This window comes from Strigops habroptila, chromosome Z (assembly GCF_004027225.2).
Source record: "Strigops habroptila isolate Jane chromosome Z, bStrHab1.2.pri, whole genome shotgun sequence".
In the NCBI taxonomy this organism is placed as follows: Eukaryota; Metazoa; Chordata; class Aves; order Psittaciformes; family Psittacidae; genus Strigops; species Strigops habroptila.
The window spans coordinates 94,612,516-94,632,407 of NC_044302.2; positions in this window are offsets into that span (position 1 = coordinate 94,612,516).

Consider the following 19,892-nt stretch of genomic DNA (forward strand, 5'->3'; position numbering starts at 1 on the left):
GTCTGACACAACTTGCAGATGCTCCTTACACCACATATCCAGGTCTATAGTTAAGGCTAAAGAATCTGGCTCTGGATTTAATAGTGGAGAATGTACCGGAAAATCATAGGTTTTCTTGTAACTGGGAAAGGGACCACTTAGGTCTAGATTTCTAGTCTAAATTAGACAAAGCTATCACCAGCTGCAGGAAACATCAATCACATACTAGCTTATAGAATTTGCTTTTTCAGAGTATCTGTGGTTAGAGATATTGAATGGACACTTTATTATCTATATATTTCCAGCATTATTTCACTATCTCCAGATGCAATTCAAGCAGATCTATTCATACTGCAGCTTTGAAACATTTTCATCCATCACATTATTACAAAATGACTAAACAGTGGGTGGTTATAAGAGATCACTATTGGAAGAAGCTTACAGATTGCTTTTATTACCATCCTATTGTGCATACAAACAGCTTGTATCCCTCCATACATATTTATATAACTTAGATGCTTTCAAATTCTTTTATCTTGAATAATTTCAAAACCACATACAAGCTATTTCAAATCCCATAGACAACTTCTGTGTAAAGTGATAATTATAATAATAGGCCCCTGTACTTTTCAGTAAATTAATAAATAGACAGATTACTAAAATTAAGTTTCTCACCTTAAGAATGTATTTCTTTGGAGATTTGTCATCAGACATGACATGATAAATTCACAACAACTGCCATACTTCTTAGTTTCAGAACTCAAAAGGCAAAACATCAAGGATTTTTATGACAAAACAAATGCTGTCTCTAAAACAGGAGGATGAGAAGTCATGAGAATATAGAGAAACATGACAACAAATCATCAACTTGAAACATTCCCAAGAAAGTTTTAGAAATTCTTGTACCCACTTTACCAGTTTGGTTTTCTCCACTCATTTTGCTCCTTAATTGTCCCTACTGTATTAGTGTCTTCAATTCTCAGTAAACCGATTATTCTCTTTGGTGGTGATTCTTAGGCTGGATCTCTAGGGTTAACATAGACACATATTAGTTCCTAACAGCACAGGAGCAAACTTTTTCCTTGGCATAGATCATAAAGACAATGCAGAGCATTCACTATCAAAGAACAGAGCAAGCGAAGAAAATAATATAAAGGTAAGTTAGTTTGCAAAAAGAAGGCAGAGGTGATCTCAGAACAACCAGCTCTATGAGCCAAATGCTGGTTTCTCACCTTCCAGGGCAAGATACGTCTGATAATAGTTTGTACAGCATATTTACAAAAGCTTCATTGTTTCTGAAAACAATTAAAAAATACTGAAAATAACCAATTAATTTTTATGTGTTATTTGTATTAAAAACAGCTTTGTGGACATCTGAGTAATGAAGTCATATCAAATAAGCAAGTGATAAATTTTTATTTTATTTTATTATTTTATTTTCTTTTATTGGTGAATTTTCACAATTTTTTTTCTGTTCTCACATTGAAAAGAACATTTGCTACTAAGCATGAGCTTCAGTTAAAAGTGAAAGGAAAAACAGAAGACAAATGGTTTTATCAGGGGAATTGAAACTAAAGTGCATATCTTTTTTTCATAGTGCTATTTTTTTGTCTAAAGAAAAAAACCCAAAAAACTGTTGGAGGCTTTTTTGTTTCCTCAGCTATTCTTTTTCTATTGTTTGTTTTTTAAGGATTTTTTTCCCAAAAGTTCCAAATCTCACATGGCAGAAACAGTAATATTTTCTTTTTGCCTTTTGGAGCATATTCTAAACATTATTTTTAGCTTATTTGGTTGGTTACACCTCTTAGTAGCTAATAATGGCATTTATATTATATTTTCAGTGAAAAATGCAAATGGAGTCTGTTTTGTAAAAGGAATTAACAAATTTACTCATTACCAAGTTCTCCATGGAATTATAGCCACCAATGGACAGCTAAAATTAGGGCAGTTATCTAACCTAAGTCTATAATATTTTATACTATAAAGAAACGATCCTCGACCCTCCATTAAGCCTTTTGGGGAAAATTTAACTTTAGAAGAATATAATTACTAGGGATATGCAAATAATGGATTTTCTTTTCATGAATATTCATTCAAATAGAAAGCAATCTCTGTGATTATTTTGTGATCTCTTACAACAAACAGTCAGGAGTTCTTGTTTTGCTGACATTAACACTTCCAAAATGTGTTGTACAGAGTTTATTTTTTGGGCTAGCATGTTATTTTTCTATTCTTCACTGAACAACTTCTGCAAGTAGTCAGGCTTCATGACCAAGTTCTCAAGTGCTCAGTAAAGTTAAATCACTTTTTCACTATTTTTAGGTGAAAATTTTAATGATACAGATGCTTTGGAATCTTCTACAATATTTTGCAGGTGTAGTGTAATCACTGATGGGCATTACTGAAGTTTCTGATAAAAAAGAAAAGGGATAAAAAAAGAATATCTATTTCTCATTGATAATGTTCACCCAAGGGCAATAGATATATAAATATCTTTTATTTAATCCTTTGGGAGGACATCTGCTGGCAGATATAAATGCCTAAATTTAAGCAAAATGTACTATAGCAGAAATCAGTGTCTAAGCACTCATTACAGTTAATGGAAATCTAGTCAATGCAGAATCTAGAAGCATACTTAGCTGAAAAATTACAGAGGCTTGACTTAGGTGCCTTTATTGTCAACCAGGGCTATTATAATCAGGCATTGCAACAGGCTTCCCAGGGAGGTGGAATCACTGTCTGGGGAAGTGTTTGAAAACCATGTAGACAAGGCCCCCAGTGGCATGGTTTAGTGATGGACGTGGCAGTTCTGGGGGAATGGTTGGACTTGGATGATCTTAAAGGTCTTTTCCAACCTAGTTGATTCTATGATTCTGTGATTATATGGTTTGACAGGCAACATCTGCATTTTTTTTGCAGATGTTGCTCCAGTTTGGCTTAGGTGTGGTGTGGATGTCATGTTCCAGGTTTGATACATTGATATCTTTGGATAGATTGTCTTTGGACACCCAAGCATAGGCAACTAAACTAAGCCTCACGACTTTATCTGAGTACCTTTATCGTCCCCTAATGCTGAAGAAAATGCAGGATACTGCAGTGTATCGCCTGTAGGCAAGAGTCTGCTAATCAGACAAACACATGTAAATTAATTTTTTTTATTTTTCAGACATCCGTGTTGTATCTTTAATAATTGAACACTTCTTTAATAAAAAAGATAATTGTTTAGTATTCTTCAAGTTTTGAGAATTTAACCTGACTAGTATCACACTGACTCTAAGGAGGTGACTTAAACAATGAAAAACCAGACATTTAAAATGATGATACATTATTTTTTAAAACTTTAATTTACAAAACTCTACAAAAAAAGAATTCAGTATTTAGGTAGGTAAAAAAAAAAAAAAAAGAAGACGCAAAAAACAGATGGCTGCAGCATCATGGTTAGAGATCCCAGATAAAAGAAGATGGACCTGGAAGATATCTGTTCTGCATGAAGTAGGCAAATCGTTCAGTGTGGAATACGTGAACAGTCTGAAGAACCACAGATATAGTGAAGCTGGATGAAGAAATAATAGCAATAGTAATAACAGCAGCATAATTTATAATCCTAGCAACTTTACATTAATTTGAAATTTCCAATCTATATTAACTAATATTTAATGCCTCCAGTATTAATAGGAGTTAGAGTCCAAATGCATTATCCTTCTATAATGAAATCCAATGCACATTCTGCTCCTGACTGCATTATGCAGAGAATACAGCTCATAGCAGATAAAACTCAGCTAACTTCTACTCATGACTTACGATGTCTTTGACAAAAGCTTATAACCGGAACTATCATGATGCCATATTACGTCAGGAATATTTCTGAGACTTTTTAATGAATATCACCTTCTTTTGGGAAGACCTAAGCAGAAACACTATGCAATTTGCTAGTATATGTTGTCTGTGTAATTCACTTCATGAGGTTAATAATCATCATGGACAGCATATTTACAATGCAATAAAGGTAGCGAACATTTATTCATACATTTCATTATTGCTTTGAGACAGGGAGATGCTGTAAATAATCATCTACTTCATAGATAACATAAAAGATGAATTTATTTTATAGTATTTTCTTATTGACTGCAGACATATCTCCAATGATGCTCACAGACCTGGCCCTTGATAGAATGCATTTGAAGGAAGAAAATGTAACACATGGCCATGACTTCCAGCTGGCAAAAGTAGTAGATATGTCCCTGGAGCTGGACAAACATCTGGGGAATACTTCAAAACATCATCCTAACCTCAGACTGTGAAAATTGTTGTGCATACTCTGAAGGAAAGTCAACATCTGTATCTGTGATTAACAGGTGGGATACAGTGGAAGCCCACATCATTGGAACTGTCACCATAAGAAGGGGAAGAGTGCTGTACAGGCACACAACCGTCATTGTGTTGTAGAGCTGGGATCACATATCATAACTGCCAACTAACGGGGAAAAGTGGAGAAGAAACAGTTACCAAAGTCTCTCTTCACTCGCAGTACATTAATGCGTGTGGTGCACACAGTTTAACTAAAGGTAATAACAAAACTAGTAATCCAACCTCCACCACTTGAATCTTAGGTGTATTTTTTTTACCAAAGTGCATTCCTCCTCTTCAAACTGCATTTCTGAGCAGGCTTGAGTCTAAATTGTTGTGCATTGCACACTAATGCTGAGACTCTATCGGAACTTATAAAGCCAAAATATTTTCAGATTCTCACGGTTTGGATCAATGTGATTTGTTTTATTCTTCAGCGGAAGTTTTCTAAACAGGATTTGTCAGGTGGGAAGGAAATCTAACACAAACAAGTCTGCATTTCTATTCTAGTTATAACATACCACCTGAAAGTTCCATCCTGCAAAGGGCTGACTTCCCCTTCACAATATTCACCCCAGAAAATAGCATTATATGCCAGCTAAGGCAATAAGCCTGTACCTAATTAAAGAGGATTCTCTTCCCTTCAGCATCCCTGGAAATGGAAAGATCACAGATTTTTGCAGGATAGAAACATTTGGCTCAATTTCCAATTCTTTCTTTCTACAGACATGATTTCTGAAGGGCAATGTTCTTTTGAGATGGTAAAAGGATTACTCCGCTGATGCACATCATCAGCTTATATTTAGGAGCAAAGCTGGAAGTAACTTGGAAAGAAGAGAATTCTGTTACCTTAATAATTGAATCGGAATGTCTTATTAGTATGCTATCTCAGTAATCTGATATGAAAGTCACTAATATGGTACGACTGTAACATTGTATTAGCAACAATATATGCTGATATGATATGAATGCTAATGCAATACAAAGGAATGTTGCTAATGTGCTAATCTGATGAGATATTGCTAAAGAGATATGAGAGACTCCTGTAAAAAAAAATCAATTATTTCCTTTAACTTTTTGAAGATAGCATTAACCTTGCTCACCAGGGATAGTGCAAAATGTTTTTTTGCTCTTTCTTGGACATTGAGGGTTTTGTTTGTCCACATTTCAGGTTTGTAGGCACTCTTGTTACTGACAGAGTATACAGCCTCAATGATTAAGAGAGTAAATAAGTGCAGAGTAACTTGTGTAGTCTCAAACCAATAGATACTAATGTGGTACTTAGTTAGCATGGTGATAATGTTCATATTTAGGAAGTCTTTCTTAGAATCTTAGAATCATTAAGGTTGGAAAAGACCTTTAAGATCACCTCGTCCAGTACTGTCAAGTCCAACACTAAACCATGCCCCTAAGCACCACATCTACACATCTTTTAAATACATCCAGGGATGGTGACACCACCACTTCCCTGGGCAGCCTGTTCCAATGCTTGACATCCCACCCAGTGAAGAAATGTTTCCTAATATACAATCTGAACTTCCCCTGGTTTAACCTGAGGCCATTTCTTCTCATCCTATCAGTTGTTACTTTGGAGAGGAGATTTACACCCACATCAGTACAACCTACTTTCAGATAGAGATACGGTCTCCTCTCAGCTTCCTTGTTGGAGTTCCCTCAGCTGCCTCTCACAAGACTTGTTCTCTGGTTTCAGGTAATTTCCAATACTCTGGCAAAAAATCAGGTTCACAATGTCCAGCTGAAAGTGTAATTCCCCACGTTATAGAAGAAACCGAGGCTTAGAAAAGGGAATTGTCCATCACACAACTGGATATGAATCTGGATAGAACTGTAGAATTCCTGTAGACAAATCTATTTTATTAATGATATTTTTATTTCCTCTCCTACTGGAAATTCCTTCCCCTTCCTTTTCCCCTTCTTTTTCCCCTTCCTCTTCTCCTTCTCCTCCTCCTTCTCCTCTTCCTTCTCCTTCTCCTTCCCCTTCTTCCTTCCCTTTTCCTTTCCTCTTCCCCTTCCCCTTCCCTTTCACCTTTTCTTTCCCTTCTTGTTCTCCTTTGTCCTATGTGCCAGCCTGATAAACAGACACACTGGTTTGAGAAATGGTTAACATGTATTGATGGCAAGTGAGAAAGACTTAGTGTTAGTCTAATTACTGGAAAGAACTCTAGTGTTGCTTTTTCCATAGCAGGCTTTTCTTATATAAATAGATGTGACAACAAAAAAACCCAGCACCCTGTATGGATTTAAACCAATAACTTTTAAAATTAATTTTTGTCTATAGAAATACGACCAGTGTAACCAGACAGTTAGTGTTTTTCTCTTCATTTATCTATAACTGGGACAGAGTATATTTAAAAAAAAAAAAATGTTAAAGCAGCAGAGTTACAGGCTTCATTGAAGTTTTCCAGTTATTATTATTTAAACCAAGAGAAGGGTTATAAAGACCAAAGTGAAGCTTGGTAAATCGATAAGATTTCAAGTTGTCTCAGATTAATACTGTATTCATCCGTCTGCATGCATTTTGCAGAAATAGTTGTCTGCCCATCGAGTTTGCTGTCCTACTTATCATCTTTGTTTATTTTGGTCTGTTTAAGAGATAACATCACAGCCTCCTCCAGGGGAAGACCTGTGCTTTTCCCTGTTGTTCGTCACTGTCTGGCAGTGTCCTCAGATCACTATTTAGGTTGTGCCAGTGTCACATCAGCTGATAGGTAGACCAAAATTTACTGCAAATAATCTTTAACTTATTGCCACATCATACCTTTGATAAAATAACCAGGGAATTCATTCATGAGTGAGTGTTTCTCTAAACTCCATTGCAAACTGGAAGTCTTCAACGACATCTTTTTTTGTTTGGCTAGATAATGATCATCCTCACTTATTGTAGGAGGACTGCTTCATTAGGTGCTAACAATTTCAGTTACTGTTAGGGAGCTAAATACAGCATATTTAACAGTGAACTATGTTCCTCTTCTTATTTTTATATTTTCACCGCCTGAATTGTCTTCTTAAATGAATCTATACATTATCTTTTTCCACCAGGGAAAACAAAAAGGGGAAAAAAATCCCAAACCCCTCCACAAAAAACCCTTCCACAACAGCCTTTTCCCTTGCACACTTTTTAACTGTATAACAATGGATCTTAGGAGAAGCAAAAAAATATCTTTTGTGCTCTGGTTTTGGCTTTATAATTTTTTTTTTCCAGGATGTTATGAATTAATGAATCAAGCTATCAGTTATGTCAGAGAAAAAGAACAAGCATAGCTCATAAAAAATTACAAATTTTTTGTTGGGTTGAAGGAGGGTCCTGCAATGCACGTTTTCCCTCAGGTGGAGGTGAGTTCGGTAGTTTGGAGATGCATATGCATCAGTAGAAATTATGAATGTAGCACCTATATGTGTACAAAAAGTGTTAGAGTTAACAATTCTAAACTGATGTTTAGCAGGAGGAGCTTCAGTAGAGGAATTTACAGTTAGGGGCAGATCTATACATCATTAGGATAGGCATTTTGTTAAATTAGTTAAAATATGTAAAAAACCCCCATATTGATTTCTCGGACTGACAAGTTCTTACCTTAAAAGCATTGGGGTTTATTCCTTTTCCATAGATGTAACAGCTATTGTAAGCAGAAATGCCTAGGAAAGTGTATTGTGTGTGCAGGGAGTGTTTGGGGGTTTTTGGGTTTTTGGGTTTTTTAACTATTTACTATGTAAGGTCATATTTTCATACTTAGAGTTAAACCGACATGATTTTCATAACAATTTCAGCTTTTTTAGTGCCTAGCAGTTTGCAGGTGGAATCTGTCTTCCCAAGAACAGTGGGAACATGAGTTAAACAGGATCAAGAGACAGGTAACATAACCTTTCTTCTTTTACTTTTTGCCTCTCTTTTTGTGCCATTTTGGCAAAGTTATATAGTTATTTTGTGGTTTAGATTATCTGAAAAATGGGTATATTAATAATTACCTTTTTGCAGAGGTAATTATAAACTGTTTAATACTGATTAATAATTAGAAATATTTTAATCTCCTTACAGGAAGGGAATTATATGCAAAGTACTATTATGACTGTGAATAATGCACAGTGAACTTTCATGCGTATAGGTAGTGGTTTCCTCCTTTGTCCATTTCCCAGCTTAACACTTACTTTTTAAATTGAAACTATATTAGGCAAGGTTATTCAGGAGAAAGTAGAATGGTGGATATAAGGGGAAATTTGAGGTAGGGGGTGGCTTATTGAAGGGAATTTAAGCCACTGACTTCATTGTGTCTTACAATAGAATGGAGAAAAGCAGCACAAAAGAACTATTAGTATTAATATGAATAATGACCTATAAATATTCCACTTGTTAACCATGTAATCAATTCTCTGGTCTCAATAGATGCCTATCTTCCCTTTTGTATATTTGTATATTATAATTTAAATGCATACATTATAAACACTTCTTTGGCTTACTGGTTTAATGTATGAGAGATTATTTATTTAGCAGTCAGATATTTATTCATTTATATTGGATTGGAATTGCAAAGTCCTTGCTTAGCAGATTTAGCACACTAAGTAGCTATTCCACAGGTAGTAAGGATAAAAGTGATATAACACAGGGGTTTCTACAGCTGACAGAGGCATCTGGTGCTCAGCTTTGGGTACTGTTAGTAGACACATTGTTTAGACAGGTTTCAGTCATAGTGCCTTGTTGGATCCCCTGTGTTGGATGTGCAAGGTCCATACCAGAAGAACATACATTTATTTTTAAATTGTAGTCTGCTGACACTTGCTGAGTGTTTACAGTTTGGCAGGCTAAAAATGGAATGTTAGAACATTTATCATGCTGTCCTTGGTGACAGTATTGGGCAGAACCATGTTCATCAAAATAATTTAATTAGTATGAACTTTTCCCCATCTCTTTTATCTACCCAACAAGCTTGTTTGACTCCAGGTAGACCATCTAGCGTGTAAGAGAGGTTTGGGGAAGTGGCTTGTGACAACCATTGAGGTACAAAATCTAGTGCCTCTAGCCTTTCTATGCCTTTCTATTCCCTCTACTCCAGATTTCAAATAGATGCTGTGGTTTAACTCTAGTAGGCAGCTACACACCACACAGCTGCTTGTTTACTCTCCTAGAATGGGATGAGGAAGAAAATTGGAAGGGTAAAAGTGTGAGAACTCATGGGTTGTGCTAGAGACAATTTAAAAGCAAAAGCCACATGTGCAAGCAAAGCAAATAAGGAATTCATTCACTACTTCCCATAGCCTGGGAGGTGTTCAGCCACCTCCAGGAAAGCTGAGCTCTGTCACACCTAATGGTTGCTTGAGAAGAAAAACATCATAACGCTGGATATCCCCACCTTCTTCCTCCTTCCCCCAGCTTTTATTGCTGAGCGCGAGTGACATCACATAGTATGGAATATCCCTTTAGTTAGTTGGGGTCAGCTGTTCACCTCCCAACTCCTTGTGCGCCCCCAGAAAAGGCCTTGATGCTGCGTAAGCACTGTTGAGCAATAGCTAAAACATTCCTGTGTTATCAATACTGTTTTCATCACAAACACATCACACCCATACAAGTTACTATGGAGATAATTGGCTCTAGCCCAGCCTAAACCAGTGCATTAAGTAAACTAGACACTGGTTTCCAAATATATAGATGGGAGTAACTTGCTTTTAATCTTCTTATGGGTAAACATCTTTCTCAGCTAATGGATCTGTAAGACACGGAAATCATGAACACAAGTTAAAATAAGTAGTCTATGAATATATTTCTGCAGACAGAATAATGTCGAAAGTTACCGGAAAAAAGCCTGAAAAAAAAAAGAACTTTACACCAACTTTTACTTCTTACAATGCTACTTTTTATACCACAAGGCTTCAGCTGCATCTTCAGAATACGAGTTTTCTGTAGAGTGTGTGTTTTATTCTGGATATCCTAGATGTCTAAAGAGTCTCCAAAGTTCTAGGCAAATGAATATTCCGTGACCATAAAGGTCAGTCAAATAGTCAGAGATGCTTGTAGAGATGGAAGAACAGGGTAACATCTGCATAAACATCTAAAAGTGGTCCAGCTGCTGACCCTTGCTCTCACACAGATGTCTGTATACTTTTCCGTCTCAAATATAGGTGCCTACATAGGAATAGATGGGCAGAAAGACATATGGGTAGCCACATGTTTTTGGATGGTTGGTTGGATAAAGCTGACAGTAGGCAAAGAGGTGATGAATAATTTTGCTAGACATGAAAGCCAGTAATTTTGAGCCTTGCACATTCTGGAAGCTGGAAATCCTTATCGCCGTTATCACTGAGGGGACAGATGTTCAAAAGAACATCCCAGACTAACCTGTTATCTAGCTTTTACAGGACTGTTCATTTTTTTGATGGTCTTTCAAGTCTTCAGCTTCTTTTGGCTTGGAAAGAAAGAAAAAAACCTCTAATACCTGTGTCCCACCTGTTTGACATTTCAGTTTGAAAGGAGAATGATGCTTGAGTCTGGAAGGGAACTTAATCATTTCACCTGTAACACTGTTCAGATTTTGCGTAGATTTCCATTACACGATGCTTTAATAATGTCTCTCACTCACTCCCTCTTTCTTGCACAAACTTGGCTTTGGTTCCATTAATTCCTTTCCTTCTGATTGAATAAAGATCTGTTCATCCAAAGTCATAAATCCTCATTAGTATGATACACAATCGATATTTAGGGACTTTGCCTTTTGGGTTCAACAAAAACTTCAGAATCTCTCTTGATAACATTATCTTCCACCTTTTTAATTTCTTAGCAGAAACATTTTCTGTAAATATGAAATCCTTTATCTTAAACCCATAGATCTTAGATGTGACCTTGTAGCCTTTAAATATGAGTAAGAGCCACTTCCAAATGTTGCCTTTCCCAGTTTGCCTGGTCAGCTCACAACTTTGTCTACTATTTTGTACAGCTTAAGAAACAACCATTCTCTGTTTATCCACAGCAGTTAATTTTCTTTTTGGCCCTAGGGAGCTTAAAGGAAATGTCTTCCACACGGTTTGTTTTTTTCTCATATGGGTTCTTTTGTTTGTTTGTTTTTTTCCATTGTGAGTTGGGATATCAAGGTTATTGGAATTACAATTTGGATTTTTTTCATGTCTTTAGGTTAAGACAGTATTACTGGAGTTAAAAACTTGTTTAAAATAAATATGACTTCACGTTCTATTTCTACTATTCTGTAGTATTTAATAAAGGGATTCTCAATGTCAGTCTAGTTGCATTTATATTATAAAAGTTTATAAAACTTTTTTTTTTTAGGAACTAGAACAAACTATTAGCTAAACTGCTATAAAGAGAACAGACAAGTCAATTTTGAGAAGTTTCAACCTGTTTGCTTCATGAAATTCATGTATGCGGCATTGCTCATGTGGATGAGGTTTTGCTCATTTTCCAGCTGTAGAAAAATTCCTTTTTTCACAGATCTCTTAAAAGAAAAAAAAAAAAAAAAGGAAGAGTAGTAAGACCACTAACTATAAAAATTACATTTGATACACCACACTAACAGGTTTTGTTTGCTTTCTCTTGTATGTTACATATTGTGTTATGCTATGTATATGGTGTGTCTTGGGTTTTTTTCTAGTTTTCAGATTATTTTCCTTCTTCAAAATAAATCTCATTTAATAGATCATATTCTCTTCCCCATTAGACAATTTGGGTTTAATGAAAGAGAACATTAGTGACACAAATTGTAAAGTTGTATAAGCATGTTTTATCACCACCTATTTTAGCACTACTTTTTCAGAATCCCACTCAAACAAATATTCACAGAAGTCCCAATCTAACTTTCAAGAAAATGGTTATGTTAAGTTCACATCTTATAATGCTGTGAATTTACAGGGCATGTTAATCTGGGCTAGCACAGGGTGTCCTAGCATATTGCATTGAAAGTAGGATATCCTGTCCATTTGCTAGCAGATCTCATTCACCCTTTTTTCATTCTTTTCTTACGAAAAGGGAGGACATGAGGCCACTGAATAAGGAGGATACTAATGTCTCTTGCACAACTTATGCAGCTAAACTGGAAGTAAGGCAGTTTTTTGTATTTTTTTAGTACAAAGAATTCAAAGGAGTTCAGTGTCCTGTGAATCAGTTTCAGGCGTGATTCATTGGAGTTTTAATAGACACACACAAAGTAGGCGTTTTCATCTGAGCTAGTCACTGCGTACTTACTCCATAGTAAATGGAGAGAAGTGATCACATCCAAGGCATGATTCCTCTCATTTTAAAGCAGGGATCTAAAACATGCTGTGAAGCACATAATTCTCTTCACTGGCTGTAAAGGAAGATTACCTAAGGTGCAGACATCATCGCACATGTTTAAAGCTAAATAAAGGTAACTCTTAATTAACTAAAAATACAAAGTTATTCCTACTCTAATTAGGAAAAGAAAAAAAAAAAATAGGCATACCTCGGATCCTGCCATGGATGTCATAGCAGGGGGGTTTCAATTAGACGATCTTTAAGGCCCCTTTCAACCCAAACTATTTTAGGATTCTGATATTTATTCCTACTTCTGCTTTGTTTCAGTGATACCAATCAGATTCCACCAATTCCTAAATTTTTCTTTCAATTTAACCAGAAAGATTTGTCATAACTATATCCATTTTGTGTCTTACAATCTGATACAATTTCATTGTCCTTCGAGGCTGTAGAATGTCTCCCTTAAAGTACTGGGATTTTTTTTCCCAAGAAATATAAGGATCTAGGGCTGTTTGCACTAACACACATTGATTTCAACAATAGCACGCTACTTCCAGTCCTGAGAAACAAACAAAAAAAAAAGTTTACCATGTAATAGAGAAATCTGAGGTAAAACATATAGGATTAAAGAAACAAAACAAAAGAAAAACCCAAAAAGTGCCTGAAATTTAGATTGTAAAAACAAACAAACAAAAAACACCAAAAGAAGGAAAAAAAAAAAAAAAAGAGCAAACAAAACCAAAAAGCAAACAAAAAATAAATGTGGAGAAATTGTTTTGTTTTGCTCTGGGGTTTTTTGGGGGGGTTTTTTGGGTTTTTTTTTTTTTTTTTTTTTAAGGAAAAAAACAACAAACAAAAAACAAAACAACTTCCACAAACAAGAAATGACAAAGCAAACAGCGCCTGGAATCCCAGCTTTTCTCTTTCTGCATATTCCCCTATGTGCGGCTTCTTAAGTGTCCATTTGTTTGCTATGGTAATTTATGTCATTCTGTATTGTATTATACACCTAATGCACAGCTGGTCTCCTAATGTAGATTTCTTCAGTCTTGTTTCCACATAACTCTTCTTTGCATCAAGTACTTATCTTTACAATTATTTTCCATGGTGTCTGATTCTCTAGGCAGCATAATATTTTTGGTTGCCAAGCTGCTGGAGCAGCCTGGGCACATTCAAATTCATATGTCAATGTTTTCTACTTCCTACATGAGAATTTTTCTTTGTTTAAGCATACAGCTTGTTGTTCAACACTTCTCAGTACCATACTAAGACGTAGGAAACATATGAAAAACAGAAAGATACGGTTTGGCTTTGGGTTTGGGTATTTTAATCAATACGTGTTGCAAAACATTAGCATAAAAGAAGTAACAGTTATTTCTCAACTATCTTGGAACTGAATGGTGTAATTTCAGAGCAGTTGAAACAGCTTATAGTAGCAGTCTTATCATTGTCCTGGACTTAGACAGATATGGTGAACCAGACAATTGGAGAGCTAGACATAGCTTTGTCATGGAAGGTACTCCAAGATTCACAGATGAGAATTTCTCTATGTTTGATGTGTTATGTAAATGTACTGGACCTAAACTTACAGTGGATTGAATGTACAGCAGAGGTCAGAGAGAACTAAGCACCCAGATATCTACACAGAATTCAGATGAGTTAGTAAACTTGCTCTGAGCACAAAACCTTCCGTCACAGTACCAGACACTGGAGACAAATCATTCTCTTGGAAGAGATCACTCACAGTTTTTTAAAGCCAGAGGTAGGTCAGAATGAATTCTCCATTGAGCTATTTGAAACAGAATCCTTAAGATCTTCTCATACTATGGAACCATGACTCCAGAGTAGATCATGAATAAGAATTTGAGAATAAATGTCAGCAGCAGTGCTGCTTCATACTGCGTGAAAATTTGGAAGGTGGTGTAGCTTCTCTAGAACTTCAGTGTTTTTCATAACATGTCTCTTTGACAGAGCTGTAGGAAGACAGCTGTGCACGCTGAGGATTAGGACATGCACATCAGAGAACATACAACTCACAAAACATAGATCAAAGAAAGAAATCCAAGAATCAGTATGCTTCTTCCTTCAATTTCTTCCTACTTCAAAAAGCTGTTATGGGCCCTTATTAGAGCTACCCATTGGTGGTTTAGATTTATGTCAGTTTGGCATGAATGCCTTCTCAGGGCTGCTTCAAAGAAGCACCATAAACAGAAAGTAAAAGGGAGAAGGGAATGCAACCACCACCATTGCACCACCAAATGCAGAAATTGTCTCAACAGGGGGCCTATGTAAAACTGTTAAGTTCTCTTGAAAAAAAAACAACCAACAAACCCCAACACAAAAACAAAAACCCACAACAACAACAACAATAACCACAAAAGCCTCCTAAAAACCTCCCCAAAACAACCTACCTCAAACCAACAAGCTAACAAATAAACCCAAACTAAACCCGTTAGGAAGCCCCATTTCACCTTTGTCCCCTTTAAGGTGACCCAGGGAAGTAAATCCTGGAGGAGGTGGGCAGGAAAAAGCCCCTTTTAAATCTGTTCAGAGATTGAGTATCTCTAAACTGTGTGCCCCAGTGGGTGAAAAAAGCATGAAATTAATGCACTGTTTTCTTCTGCTATCCTGAATTACTCTTCATTTTGGCTAATATACTGTTGCTTACTAAGATCATCACTAACTGAATGATTTTCCTCCGTCTGTCTAAAAAGGTAAGAAAAGTAATGATTAGGTTAAGACATCCTCTCACCCCTAGAAAATGCCCTTTCCAGGTCAAGGTTAAAGTCAGAATGGTAAAAGGTGTGTGCGATGGGAGCTTGTTTCTGTTGTAATTGCTAGCAGACTAAGCAGACCTGAGCCTCCAGGGATGTAGGTCCATCAGTGATAAATTGATACAAAACATTCTTGAAAAGTTTGTTTTGCTGTTATTATGCTAATATTTGCTTAGTGGATATGAGTTTTGCATGAAACAGCTGCAATCCAGAGGAGAATGAGGCACTTTAAATTAATAAATTACAATAACAACGATGACATCAGGGTCAAGAGAAAGAATGGCTAATGAAAACCATCACCTGTGCTCAGCCAGACCATGAGCGTGAATCCAGCTTGACGTGCACTGGGTAATTCTGGGAATTTAACAATTAAAGGCTGTTTCTTCAGAGAAGAGAGGGCTCTATCTTCCTCGACATTGTTAATGAAGTGTAATTCATTTTACCTCTTCCCCACCTTTCAAAATCAAAGTTCAAGAGACCGTAGCAGACAAATTTCAAAGGAGAAGCATGCATACCTCTTTCAATGCTGCTCATGCTCTTTAGGGAATATCCTCATGTTCTATTAATTATTGTACTTCTCTGGCATTATTATTCATGGACTAGCATCTCAAAATACTTGACTTAGCAGTGGTTCTGGAACTAATACTAATAAGTACAAGGCTGTGCCTTGGGTGAAATATGTTTTTTTCTTATGGGTACAACAGAGGGTAATACTTTTCTTCAGTTTTCAGCCAGGTTTTTTTCACATCCATGAGCAGAAGGCAGTCATTTGGTTAATTATATTGATTTCAATATTTAAGAGGCAGCATTGGGAGCATCTTATTGGGAACACTGGTGAATCACCCATGTACACACAAGTACATTGCTTGTATCACCCTAAGTGATATTGCTGCCATACAACCAGCAGCATATCAGCAGACAGAAGTGTTACCAATACCAAAGGCCCACACTGTTGTCAAAGATACGAGCCAAACTACTTGATAGAGGTAAGAAGCTGCTTTGTAGATTCACAAAGAGGTAATCATAGCTATGTGCAGACTTTTTGAGGAGGTGGACTGTCACGCCTCCATCGTGCCACAGCAATTGCTTGGACATGAGCTCAAATTGCATTGGAGTATTGGTATCTGACAATGGAGGTCATGGGAAAGAGCAACTAGTCAGTGTCTAGGAATTATTTTCATAGGTTACAAGGAGATTTCAGACCTATGAAGGATGTATGAGCCTTAGCTTGAGTGGCTGGAAAAAATTCCCTTTTGAAAGTCCTTGACATTAAACTAGTTTGTTCTGCAGAACTTAAAGGCCAAAGAATCAATGTTTTAGATCTAAATGAATGAAATTAGGCTTAAAGCAATACGTAATTTTTCATGCTTTTAGGCAACTAAAGATTTTCAATGTAAAATAGAACAAGCTCTGTATTTAACTATATTTTTGGATTTTCCTGCCTCATTAATCTCATTTCAGGGACCTGAGAAACCTGGAACTTCAGCCACACTTTACTAAATATTTCTAGTTAAATCAGAAAGTTTTGCCACCTGGATTTTGGACATTGTAGATATTTGTCCAAGCTGCAAACAAGAGTCTGAAATGAGCTCCAGCTTGTTTTTCATGACATAAGGGCATTCTCCTTTGGGATGGCTTAGTCTTTGCTCTTATATCAAGTGAATTAACTTACCACCTGATTCTGAAATATGTATCTTATAATTTTAAGAATATTGAATAGGTAAACTTTTAATTTTTTATTTATTTAAAAATAATTCAAAGTGCATAAAAGCTTATAAGTAATCTTTAATTTTAAAAATTAAAAGGCATTCTACTATCCAGCAGTCATCTGGATATAATCCTAATATGAACTGCACAGCTAAGAGAGAACAATTTCTTTTGTATTTTACAAGGATATGATTTCTTTCTCTGACTACATAATAAGTACTCTTTTAAAAATATATATAAATTCTGGCAAGAAAACAAGAAAGAAAAAACCTTCTTAGCTTTTGATTGATCTAGGCATTTCATTTACTTATTGGATATCAGTGTGAAGAGCAGTCTAATATATGCTGTGAAAGATTTCATTGATACTGCCATGTCAAATTGTTAGCCATTAAAAGTCTTTCACATTACATACATTTCTACACACTGTTACTAGAGATTGCTATGTTAGGATAAGGCAATTTGATGGATGTCAAAAAACATGGAATATATATTACACTTTATGTATACATATATATATCAAAAATGAAACAAGATACAATTTGATGACATATAATAACACACTGTGTATTTGTGAAAAGTATATGACAATTAGCACTATATTTTAGAACAGTGTATGCTGCTTTAGCTTTAATTCCAAAAATACACACACTCTAATATGGTAGTTGTCATCCCAGAAATATACGTGCTGTGATAGTTGTCATTATAGAAATATACATACTGTGGTAGCTGTCACTGTGCAATACATGCTCAGTAATATATGTCACAACAAAACACAATAACGTTAATAACATCTGGCAATTTTTCATTCTGGGTCCAAAAGATCTTTAAAAATATAGTACCATACCCGGTTTTCAGGTGGAAGAACTGCTGTCCAGAGAGGATAAGTGACTTGCCCAACTTCATGCAGCAGACCCATGGCAAAAGTGGGAAGAGAAAGCAAATTTCTTTTCCCGTGGCCTGGATGTTGTGCAACATTTCATCAAAATCACTCTGCATGTGAAATAAGTGGATATTTCCCCACAATGGGACTTGAGACTGTTTAGAAACCGGCAGGGCTAGCTCGGCACCTTCCAGAATCAAGTCTCATTCACCTTGAACAGAGATAACAGAACAATTTACAACAAATTATTTATCTGACAAATTAGCTTCCTTCTACTTCCCAGCAGATCACAGCCTTCTCAGATTTATTTGCTATCTGAAATGATTTGACAGACTTTTCTGACTTATTTTTTTTTTATTGTTAAGTCTGTGGAGATACTGTGATTTTTTTTTTTTTTTCCCTCTGGTGTTTCAACAGGATGCTTATTTGCAATTGGTCAGAGAAATTCCATAATCTGAATACTGGGTAACAAAAGTAAGCACATCTCACTGAAAATATTTACATCTTTAAAATTACTACTCTAAATAATAGTAAGTGTTTTATAAACACATTCTTGGCAGGAAACCTCAGTGTCTTGAATGTTCATAGAAAAGTGGATTTCAGAGAAACAAATTCATGTAGAAATTCAGATAGGATTTTTTACAGCATGTGTTGGACTCCAGAAATGAGATATATTAACTCCTAATATTAGTCTGCACACAAAAGCTGATGCAATTAGGAGCATTCAGTCCAAAAAATAGTAGTAACAGAATGTAAATGCATGAAAGTTGCTAGGAAAAATAATGATTTTATAATAGCAATGAAGCCATTACAAACCTTGGTCATTGTACAAGTCAGTGTATGAGCACTACATGGGATGATACACTTATTCAAAATGGCCTTTGAGATGTGAATATTTTTAATCATTATTTTTGTTTCCATGAAGAATACTGCTGCCAAGTGAATTCGTTACAGAATGGGAATGGAAGTTGTCTTCTCCTGGGACTCTAACAACGTATGTAAGAGATATGTTCAAAAGGCCAAAAATTTCCAAAGTAAATACTTGGAGAATCCGCAAGGAGACAGTTTAAGTACCAACTTGTCTATAAAATGTTTTTATTTAGTTTCTATAGAACTGTTTAGGTCTGAATTTCATTCTTTGCCTTTTTCAATCTATGTGCAAAGAGGTGAAAACTGAAAAGGACCCTCAGATAATGAGTCAATCAATGAGCCAAAACCATCAGCTTTTGCTTTTCCATCTTCTGTTTTTTAACTGTACTAAACTGCTATTACTATTATAAATACAAATTAAAAGCAGGTACTTGCATTACTGATATAGGCAATGATAACATGAGACTAGTACATTACAATAGAAGATCATAAAATATTTTATGAATTGAGAGAGGTAGAAGTATTAAATATATATGTGAATGTTACTACCAGCAGTATTAACTATACAATTAAAATGTAGGCAAAATGGGGAAAAAATCCCCCTAAAATGGAAATCATTAGCATACCTCCATGTTTAGCTCCAGAGGAGATGAGTTAGAACCTAGAATGGTCGAGGAACATTTTGCTCAAATAAGGAAGCAGAAAATGCAGTGACAGTTTTAAATTTCCTGTGCTCTCCTTCTCCTCGGAGTGTGATAGTATACTTATTTGGTCTTTGGGTATTAAGGGAACTCCAGGTAGTTTAGAAGCTATGCTGGGAGAACACTGCAAAGCTTTTTTTGCCAGTAACTCTTGGCTCAGCCATGTTGATAAGTGGTTTCTAAAAACCTCTGGTTTTCTGGACAAACAAAGTCTATAGAGCATACAAACACTGGACACAACCTCAGCTGACAAGTGAGCTGAACAGCTTTCAGGTCTAGTGGGAAGAAGAAAGACAAAAGAGGGGAAAACCTAAAAGAGGAGGAGATCAGACATTTTCTCATCTCTGCTGTGAGTAATGTTAATGCAAGGCCATGCTAGCTTTTCACCTGTTTTTCTCATTTTC